Here is an 8,803-nt window from a genome sequence, read left to right as displayed (position 1 = left end):
GCGAGCAGATCTTGTCAAGCCGAAATGACAGACTCTCCCTTGCCGCGTTCAACCGTTCTTCTGTTCAAAAGGTTTGGTGTCATTTTGGAGCAGAAAGTAGCAGCAGGAGCAGTTCGCCCTCCTGCGTATTGGATAGAGCGTAGAGCAGCTGTGTTGGATTCAGAATGGGAAAGAGGAAACCCAATATGTTGCTGGGGAAGACGGGGTGTGTTACACAAGATGTGTAACTGCTACTCCAGAAGTAAAACCTCTTGGGTGCTTTATTGATGAGACAGTTGAAGCAGTTTATTAAATGCTCTGAAATCTCCAACGTATATTTCTTTGTGCCAGCGTGTCTTCATGGCACCCCATATAGCATTAGAAAGTTTGTTTAGGAGTTGTTACTGGAATTTGAGATGAGCTTTGGTTTGGTTTGGTTTGGTGCAGAGGTCCTTGCCTGTCAGTTCAGCTGAACGTTTACGTCTTGGCACAAAGCTGCTCACGGGGCAGTAAGAATTTAATTCTGCAGCTCTGCCTTCCTTTAGCACTCTTTTTTTAAGTCACAGTCCTCTTTCTCCAGCTGCTTGGAGAAAAATAAATACCATTGGGATGAGGGGATAGATCCAGTCCTTTGCAGAGCTTATCAGAGTTAACACCAGTTGAGAATCCGCCCCTAGATTTCAACAATACGTGCTGATTAATGCAGAGCAGGAACAAAACAGTCCTGAAGGTGCATTGCCAGTGATTCAGCTCACTGAAGTAGGCTTGAAAGTTTGGCATCTGGTTAGGAGTGAAGAGTCCGTGAAGTATCGGTGGACAGTAAGAAGGTATTTGTAAATGTGTTGAGAAGAAAAAAAAATTCCATTTATGTTTATAGATCCATTGAATAGAAATGGTAACATTTGGAAAGAGTTGGAAAAGGCAGACACGTTCCAGTAGGGGATTCTTTTTTTTTCTTTTTTGCATTTGGAAGGGCAGGATGGTTCGTTCATCCCGTTGGATGAAGTGGATAGAGTCGGGAGTTTGCATCAGGACTGTGGGAGGCCATCTAATAATCAGGGTCTCCTTGTAGGTGATAGACTGGTCCCTTCTGGCCTTAATTGTAAAACGATGATTCCAAAGAGGTAGATTTGTCTTTTATGGTTAGAACCTGTTCATAGTATTTAATAATTCACAGGGGTTTGAGTACCAGAGGGGTTCTCTGCAGTAAGAACTTTAAAAAGTGTGACTCTCCATCAGAGAACGTCTTGTGCCTTATGTCTCTCAACCGCGTGATGCTCCAGTTGCATGTGATAAATATCTTTTTACACTCTGTACCTCTGCCATAAGGGGAATCGTTTTGATAGCAGGTGTTTCTGTAGGCTGCGGTATTGCTTAGATTTGCTCCAGTATCTTCCAGATCTGGTCTGTCCCACAGACACAGCGATGGATACCGTCATACCAGTCAGTGCTGAGCAGCTGAAGTAGCTCTGGAACGGCATTATTCTGTTCAACTGTCATTTTTGCTTCTTATTTGAAAATAAACAAAAAAACCTCTAACCAAAAGCCCAGGTCAGCCTGAATTTCTGATCCTAAATTCTTTGTTGCTGTTCCTTACGTGAGACATTCGGGTACATGAATTCCAGTTGTTAAGGGCACCTCGCGATGATTTTACCCAACAACATTCAACATGAAAGTCATCCAGCACGAATAGAACTGGATCAGTCGTGACCGTTTCCTCTAGCTGCAGTGCCTCAAGCAACTGGTTTTAACAAATACTTTCATCAGTTGCCAGAGTGCTTCAGAAAACATCACAGCCCCCAGAAATCCTCTTGCTAAACTGATGTCTCTGATTTCCTACGCTGAGCCGATGTTTCCTTGAAGGAATTCCAGCCGAGTGTTCTGAGCTGTTGCTCCTCCAGCTGCTCGGAGCCATCCGCTTGCCTCTGAACTTGATTCGTGTTGATACCGAAGCTGTCACACGTTCCGTTCTTCCCGTAGAGGTAATTTCTTTTGCCTTTCATCCAAGCTCCTTCACACCCTGGTGATCCTGCCTCACCTGGTTTACCAGTGGTTTGCTCATGCTGCAGTGCTCTGACCCAAACCCATTGTTCTTATGGTCCGTAAATAAGGAATATCTTTTGTTTCCATCCGAATAAAAAGCGATCCGGTTTGGTTCTGTCTTAGGAACTCTTCCGAGCTTTCTGCTAGCCTGAAGACCTCGGGTTTTTCCAGCAGGGTTGGTTAGCAGCCCTCCTCCCTTCCCTCATTCCAGCTTCGACTTTTAGATTAGCAAATCAGGGAAATTAACTTTTCAGTATAATTTTGTTATTATTAATGCTTGGACTGTCTCTTGTACTGGGAAGACTGGTACTGGGCTGGGCACTCTAGCAATGCTTGAGGAAGTTCCTTGCAAAAGTATTTCCCCGATACAGCAGTGCTTCTAAACAGACCGATGTGATGTTTCTTGCACACGATTGTCGTGCTCAGGTTTATCTGTTCTGGTTGGTTCTTCGTTAAGACGCAGTCCCTGCTCTCCGTGCCCTCGCTCCCCTTTCACAGTCTTCGGTGACTCGTGCCATTTTAATTTTGTCCCTCCCTGCTTTCTCTTGTTTCTTCTCTTTTTCCTCTACGGGCACTTTATTACCTTCACACCTTCAAGCAGTGTATTTAGGGTTTGACTTTTTAAATTTCTTTAACACGGCGTCAGTCCAAGCCCAGAGGCACTCGCCTGTCCTGCTGTCACACGGGGCTGTGTCAGTTGCTTCTTGAAGTCCAAATATAGATTATCCACGGTGCCGTATAAATATGAAAAAGAGCTCATAAATTCAGTCAGTTTACAGCGGGTAGTTTACTTGCAGCCTCCTGCATGAAATAAGGGGGGTCCGAGGTGCTGGACCATGGTTAGCACAGAGGGACGGGGCCGTAGCATTTTTTTCTTTCATTTTCTTTTGTCTTGTCTGCATTTAGCATTGGAGTCTGTCTCGGTCGGTGCAGTTTGTCGTGGTTAGCGTGCTGGTGCCGGCTTTTTGGGGCAGGGGCGTGGGCTTGCAGGGCTCTGCCGGAGGAGGCTGTGTGCTGATGCCCTCGTCACTTCCTTCACCCGGGCTTTGGGATCACCTTCTGCAGCCAGAGCAGCTTGGTGTTATTATTTTTCAAGTTGTTTTAGATTTGAAGATGATTGGGAAAACTTGAAATTACTTTTCCAACTGAAAGCAGAGTTTGGATTTTTGAGCTTCCCATCCTTCAGTACCATCCACTGAATTTCCTTGTTTCTCTTTCCGCGTGACTGTAGCCGTCCTCTGGCGGCTGGTGCTGAGCTGGAGCTTGCGGCTCGTTCCTGGCTGCTGTGGGGTCAGAGCCCTCTTTGTTCTTTCGAGAGAGACACGTGTTCCCATGTCACCACCCGTTGCAATACAAACTCGAAAGCAAAGAGCCCCTTTCCCTTTGCTTTTGGCTCTAGCTGTGCCGGTAGTAACGTCTTTCCCAATCCCATCAGCAGCCGACCCTCGTGCATGTGCTGCCGGAGCTGTTCCGGATCCGATACAGCGATAGCATCGTGCCGCAGAGCCCCCCTCCGACAGGCTTTTACCTTAGAGACAATACGGGAATAACAGATTCAAACCAGAGTTAGTTCAATAGCAGGTCTATCAAAGGGTGACAAATACCAGTCGGTCGTGGCCATGGGGAGCACTATTTTCTTGACAAATCGCCTTGACTGTCTCCCTCTTGGTCTTTATGATCTTTCCAAGGCTGATGAAAGCCCGGGAAGTGTGAAATATGTGCAGTACTTTCTTAATTTTTTTTTTTCTTTGTGTCAATTGAAAAAGTGCCTAAGTGAGTAACAGGACTCCAGAGTGAGCTGGAGGAGGAGGGTTAGACCTCGTTGCCCTCTTCAGCAAAGAGCCCTCCCCGCAGTCCCTCCGCACGCACGGCTCTGGCGGGAGCCCCGCAGAACCCGGCTGGAAAGAAATCTCCGCTCCTTCCTCACGCTGCGCACCGGGGTTTGCAGTCTGCTGGGGGGGGATCTGCTTCACGAATCTCGTTTCTCAGCCAAACCTTTGCAGTCGCCAATTTGGGGTGGACGGTAAAGAGGGGGGGAAGCTTGGAGAGAAGTTGGTAGGAAACTGCCTCTTGATTGCGGATACAAGTAACTTCATGGATTAAAAATAAGTCATTTTGGACATGTGGGTAGAAAAAGTGGATGTGCATTATTTAATCACCCTTTTTTGGAATCACAGAGGCAGTTTCTTCCCATATTCTTAATTATTTCTAGGCTTATAATATTGGCACCTGCTAAATGTTGTGTCAAAATAATCATAAGTATCGGCAGGTGGTTATAATTTTGTAAACTTACATGAGAGTTTTATGTGGGTTTAAAAAAAATAGATATCAATGCTAGTTTAAAAAAAATTGCATTAAAGGAGGATTTCTTCTGACCATAGTAAAAGGAAATAACGCTGTGAAGATGTATTAGTACCAGTTAAGGGTTCTGAAAATGAAAGCAATCCATATGTAGATGTTTTATTTTTCATTAGTGACAAAATGTTGTTTTCACTCTGACAACTTAATAACATACGTGTTGGGGAAGCCCAGGAAATGCCTACGGGCGAGAAAAGCTGTAAGGACATCTCTTCTGCAGAGAGCAGCAGCCGAGCTCGGAGGATGTTGAGAGGTGTTGGTACAAGCGATGGTCAAACGGGAAGCGGGTGCTGGGGTACTAACGGAAATGAATTCTTTGTGGAGCTGAGAATGCACACGGACCGATGGGCGTTGTGCCGTCACCCTGCTCTAGAGATGCCTTTTTTTTAATGGGGATTTTTTTTTTCCCCCTAAGCCGAGTGGTTGTAATTGAAAAAGATTCATGTAGTAGTGAGCGTTGCAAACCTAGAAGTGAAAAGACAGCGTAACGGAATCAGAGGCGCAAAACATGAAGCCAACTTCCCAAACAAAAACCCTAACAAAGGGCTGGGGAGTCGCGTTTTTCATTTCAAAATTTTGTGCGTCTGAATTTCATTCTGCTGTCGCGTTGGCTTGGAGCGGGGGGTGTTGTATCAACCTCACGCCCCCGGTAAGGGCGAGCGAGCGTGACCGCGGTGGTTGTAGCGTGTGCGTTGGATGGCTGGCAGTCGCCTGCAGTGATTTCGTGTGTCTACCAAATGCGTCGATAACGCCGTGTCCCATCTCTGCCGGGCACCAGAACTCCCCGCGGGTTCTCCCGTGTCCGTCCATCCCTCTGTCAGCATCCTCCGCTCGCGTCTTCGTTCCTCCCGCCCCGTGCCCTGCCGCCAACGGCACCTGTGTCTCATCTGCTGTAGGTGTTGTGCCTACCTCAGGAGGTAACCGCAGTATCCTGGCGTCGTGTGTTCCCAGTCTGGTCTGTTTTACACGAGCCCTCGCACACACACACACACACACACTGGAATGTATATTCTCCTCCTCCCTGACCCCCCAATATCCTCTTGACCTGATCCTTGCTGTAGCCACCACCAACTCCTCTTGCAAATTGGATGCTGCTTTAAATGTGAAAACAAATGTTCAAGAAGCTATAAAACCTGAATGAAAGCTAAAGCTGAATTTATAAAGCCTTGTTGCATATGAGCCAAAAGTGCAAAAAGCTCTATATAATGAACTAACCTGCCACTCATATAAATATAAATATATATAAATATATTAAAATCAGACTGTTCTACAAAATTGTGTATTTGTATTTTTGTGTACGTACAATTTTCTGCTAAGCAGAAGGAGGATGTAGTATAGGATGATGTGAGAAGAGATTTTGTTTAATCATATTTCTTTGTTACTTATTTTTGTTAACATCCAGATGCCTGTCTTTGTCTCCTGTGTATGACACTGTTCCCAAGGTGCAGTATCTCTCTCCCGCCGGCACGTTAAACCTCTTCCACCCTGAAAGAGTTGGGTCACGGCTACACATCGTCATCAAACCCCACAAATACGCCCAGGTCTTGATCCTGCCCAGGGCTGCTCGTTCAGCTTAAAGCCTCTCTAGTTCGTGTTGGCATTTAACGGGCGCGTTGTGTTGGTGCTCCTGGTAGTAGCGCCAACTGTTGGTGCGCTGGCTGATGGCTTTTCCCACAGGTCTACACCGTCCACGGTCTGTAGTATCATTGCTATGGTCCTCAGCCTGAAATTTCATGGGGAAAAAAATGAAATAGAGTAGATTGGGAAGGAGGATGAACAGAAGTTGCTTTGGGGGAAAAAAAAAAAAAAGAAAACCAAACCAGCAGCCAGGGAAGTGATGCTGTATTCACAGGGGAGTGAATCTTGGGTCACACCACGGTGGAGGAAGGTGCCGCGGGGAGCTCGTGTTCCCCAGGGCTGGCTGCACGCTGCCAAAGCGGGGTTTTGCTTTCACAAAGGCGAGGTAAGAGGTTGTATCTTCCCCTGTGGTGCTTCGGACGCATCCCTCTGTCCCGGGAGCGGCACGCGAGCCCTGCACATTGCCCGTGGCTTTACGCCAGTTTGGTCCTTGCTGTAGGAACGCGTGTAGCAGCCGCCTTGGACGAGGTCCGTCGTCTCATGGCTTGATGCCCTTGCAGTAAAGACACTGATTTTTAAGAAGAATATTGTAAAAATCTTCTCCAAATCACTGCATTTATCTGCAAGACGCCGGTGGCTCTGCTCTGTCATTTCCCAGCTCCATCATTTGCCACAAGGAGAAAGGGGACAGGTTTTTTTCTCCCTTGGTGCGCTTGGGGATCGTTAGTTACACATTATAAGAGGGGTTCCAAGGAGAACTAGATGAAACGGGATAGAGTGGAAAAACTAACACAAAGCTTTGGGCAGGAGGTGGTGGGAGTTCACCTTCCAGCTCCACCGCAGACTTGCTGCAGCCCCTGAGGCAAACCGCCCCTTTCTGCACCCGTCAGTGGGAGTGAATTCCCGTCACATCTTCCTGGGGGGCAGGTACTGCGAGAGGCTGAGGATCAACTTCTTCCCTTGTGGCCTTTGCTCTTTTTTTTTTTTTTTTTTTCTTTTTTTTTTCTTTTTAAAATTTAATTTCTGACATTGTTTGAACTGATTTTTTTTGGCCCAGGGAGAGCGATACTGCATCTTTACATGTAGGGCTCATATTTATAACAGTGTGTAATGACTGTAGCAAAAGTCCTTGTTTCTGTATGTGAATGGACAGAGAAACAAGTGCTCTATTGTATTGATTAAAATAGTTCCAATGAGTCCTGTATCATTGTATCTCCTATTCTGGATTAGTGCCTTTTGGACAGTAGACTGTTCTGTAATTAAAATGTAGTATAACTGCTTTTTTGTACAGTTTTGTTTTAATAAAACTTTTTTTTAATTTGTGTTTATTTTAGTATTGTACCTATTAGAAAATAAAAATGTATAACTCAGCCCCGCTGCGGTTCTCCTGTCGTCCTTTTTGTGCAAAGCTGTCGGGGTGGGAGACGTCTTGGACGTTATAAGACTAAAAATGTCTCTTTAGAATTTAGGGGATGTAGAAAAATGAATGTGCGTGAGAAAGAGTGAAGTCTTTGTGACTGCCTGGTGGTGTAAGGATGGTCTCGGGGAGGAATGAAGGTGGTGGATGCAACAGTGGTACTTTTGAAGTGGTGGCATCACTTCCTTGGAGTTTGGGGGAAAAAAAAGAAAAAAATATTCATCACTGATCAGTGTCCACAGGTGAGCAAAAAAATCCCCCTTAGGAATCTGCCCAGCCCTGGGCAGAGCAGCTTCTGCATGGCTCAGCCAGGGACAAGGGAAAAGCCCCCAAGTGTGACCCCCCCCCCAACACTATCCCCACTCACCTCCTGTCCTCCGCTGCCTCTGCTGGACACAATCCAGCGGCTCTGGTGCCTCCCTCACTTGCCTGCTGGGCAAAGGGCTCGAAGGTAAGCGAGGACGGTGGAAGCAGTATTAATACCGAGGAAATCAGGGGGTAAAAGGTGTTCTTTGTGGGTTTTTTATTTTCCTGCTTGTTTTGATGGGTGCCTTTTAAACCAGCTTTGGCTGAAGAACAGAAAGCAGAGCGCGGTTGCGGTGCAGAGAAGGTGTTACCAGCACCTTCCGGGAAGAGTGAGGTTTGAACAAAGTAACAGCGCTTCAAAAGCCTCCGGTGTTTCAGCCAAAGATGATTTTTTTTTTTTCCTTTTTTCAGAAGGTAAAACATTAAAGGGAAGTGGCTTTGAAAAAAAGAAAAAAAACAAGCTGTATTTTCGTGCACTGATTGCAAGACAACACAGATAAAAATATCCTTTGCTAAATGACTTTCGGTGGGGATGGTGGAATCAGCACACTGTTGCCTAAAAAAAACAAAAAAAAAACCCCCAAAAAACAAAAAAAAAAAACCCCAAACCCCACCCAACCACAAAAAAAAAAAAACACCAACCCCAAAAAAACACCAAAATCAACCACCCCAAAAAAAATCCAAGTCAGACTCTGCCACTTATTTCCAACATGAAGCTGTATTTTGGAGAAAAATGTTGCCAAAAAAAAAAAAAACACCAAACCAAAAAAACCTAATGCGACCTGGGGAGGGCATCTGAAGGACATCTTGCTGCCCTGAAACGCTGGTGGGGTGCGTTGGGTTTCTCACCACCCCCCCGGCCTTTTTGGCTGGCAGGTGGGTGGCAGCAGCGTCCCCGCAGCGCCAGTCCCCCGCCTGTGCCCGTCCCGTACCCACACAATACCCCCCCTGAGCCCACCGCAGGGTGGGAAGAGTCCCCAGATCCCCTCCTCGCCTCACCGTGAGGGTCCCGCGGCGCTGGGCTCGTGGACGTGCCCGCGGGCAGCAGGGAGGCGAGGGCAGACGGCTCCCCCCGCGCTGGGAGGTGTGGAGCCTGGCACCCGGCAGCTGGGGGGGGTTTTT

The sequence above is a fragment of the Pterocles gutturalis genome, unplaced genomic scaffold, assembly GCF_000699245.1.
Source record: "Pterocles gutturalis isolate BGI_N339 unplaced genomic scaffold, ASM69924v1 scaffold10395, whole genome shotgun sequence".
Lineage (NCBI taxonomy): Eukaryota > Metazoa > Chordata > Aves > Pterocliformes > Pteroclidae > Pterocles > Pterocles gutturalis.
Note: the sequence above shows the minus strand (reverse complement) of the source record.